We start from the raw sequence: 2,259 nt of genomic DNA, 5'->3' as shown, positions 1-2,259 counted from the left end.
GGGAGAGTTGGGAGCTAGGTGAAAAAGGTGAAGGGATTAAGAAATATAAATTGGCAGTTACAAACAGTCACGGAGATGTAAAGTACAGTTTAAAGAATATAGTCAATAATATTGTAATAACTATATATGGTGTCGGGTTAGTGCAAGACTTATCAGAGGGATCACTTCATAAGTTATATAAATGTCTAACCACTATGCTGTCCAGCTGAAAATAATATAATATTAAATTTCAACTGTAAGTGAAAAATAAAATATATATTATCAACATTAATTTTACCAGTTTCTTTTTACTTTTTAAATAAGGCTATGAGGAAATTTTTAATTGTATATGTAGCTCGTATTATATTTTTTTGGGTAGTGCTGCTCTAGAGAATACTTCAAAGATATTAAAAGTGTTCATTATGAAAAATAGGTGGCAAAGCAGAAAATGTTTATGCTACATAAATGTTCAATGAGACATAAGACATACAAATAGTGTGTATAAAATATGGTTATAAACTACATGAAATCCATAGGAAAAGAAACTAGAAGAGAATACACAAAAAGTAAAAATGGTTAAATTTGAATTTGAAAAATATGGATAATTTAAATATTTTTTATTTTTCAAATTTTGGTAATGTGGTTCAATTATTCTTCTGATAAAAACTGCTTAAATATAAACATATTTATATTATGTGTGTGTTCACATAAATAAATCTCTATGCACACAAAAGATGTTTATCGATGGTGAGAATCTTAATTCAATAAATGAGTAAAAGCAGGTAAATAGCTGGGAGTAAGTCTACATTTTTCAAGTTGATGGCTGAAAAGGAACAAGCTAAATATGAGATTAGTGACTCTGGTAAATAAAATCACAATACAAAAAAGCAAAAGAGAAAATAAAGATGGATCTGTGGTAACAAAAAATATTTGGACAACCAAGAGCCCCACCAAACCTAGATTAGCACTGACGAGGGAGGGCTGAGAGTACCAGATGCTGTGCCTCACGATATACCACTGTTGTCTGTTCTAAAGAACATAATTAGTCTGTTCTCCATGCCATATGAAGATACCATAGTAATACAAGTCAGAGAGTGAGGTTGAGAGAATGAATAAATGAGAAGCCCAAAATAACAAATATAACAACCATATAGTATATTTTCTTCCTCTTAATGGGTCCTACATGTTTTGTGACTCTCCCGGAGTCACAAAATGTTATTTTCTTGTAGGAGTGGGAAAATCAAATACGAATTATGACAAAGCATAGTTCCTATTTGCTTGTAATATTTACTAATGGGATACTGGTTTTAAGGACTAAAACACTGACTTTGACAACCATTAAGGTAATGTATAAATCATTTACAATGTTATGATATATAGCACTTCATATCAATGACAGCAATAGACTCACTAAAAGAAGAAAGTCAGAACAAATATACTAGTGAATGCTTTAAAGCATTAAGTTACCACTGATGGAATGTAATGCATCAATGGAATAAAATAATTCACTTAGATCGTCCTGCCTATGTGGCAGCTTTTGGAAACATCAATGAAATTACCTATTCCACATATATTTTAATCTTTTTAAGGACTAAAATACTTGCAATCTAAACTGTACCATGAACATAGAAGTCAGCTTTTCTTACATCCCAAATAACCTTCTCAAAAAGCATATAATAGGAAGCAGCATGACATAGTGGAAAGAAGAGGGGCTAATTTTAGGGGGACACATAGGAGTATATCTATCACAGGTTTCCTGAAAGTGAAAGGGAGTGTGAGGCATTCTGGAAGTCCAGTTTCAGGGGAAAAGATAAAGAAAATGTGGTGAATGCACATTATTCTATAGAGATTAATAGCAATAAACTAAAAATATATACATCAGATTGCACAATCTATATAGTTCATACTTTTATACACTATGTATAATGCAAACACATGTACATGATCTAAAACAAGATACATTTTTCAAGAATACAGGACTCATATCAAACACATGGGTGTATCCGTGGTGGGGAGAGGAATGGGATTAGGGATCAGGAATGATATGAAAAATAAAATAATAAAAGAGGAGTCATGCCTAAGACAAATACTAATTTGACAAGATCTAAGCAGGAGTCATTCAGTTCTCAGAACCAGAGAGTTTAAACAAATATACTTATTTTTAACAGTTTTGCTAACCTGACTATTTATTAACTATGTGACTTTGGGCTACTTAACTTTTCTAGGCCTCACTGTCCTCATCTGAAAAATGGAAATACTAATACCTATCAAGGTCATTGT

The 2,259-nt window shown here is 31.7% G+C and overlaps 1 protein-coding gene and 1 pseudogene across 3 annotated transcripts in view; one reads left to right on the top strand and one right to left on the bottom strand.

Annotated features, from left to right (window-relative positions):
• The window catches only part of ADK (adenosine kinase), a 475,283-nt gene that overhangs the window by 155,471 nt on the left and 317,553 nt on the right, over positions 1-2,259 (bottom strand). The gene's annotated exons all lie outside the window — the stretch shown is intronic.
• The window catches only part of LOC105288961, a 2,774-nt pseudogene continuing 1,747 nt past the window's right edge, over positions 1,233-2,259 (top strand).

This window comes from Pteropus vampyrus, unplaced genomic scaffold, assembly GCF_000151845.1.
Source record: "Pteropus vampyrus isolate Shadow unplaced genomic scaffold, Pvam_2.0 Scaffold20, whole genome shotgun sequence".
Lineage (NCBI taxonomy): Eukaryota > Metazoa > Chordata > Mammalia > Chiroptera > Pteropodidae > Pteropus > Pteropus vampyrus.
The sequence above is the reverse complement of the archived record's forward strand: the minus strand, read 5'-3'. Positions and strand labels throughout refer to the sequence as shown.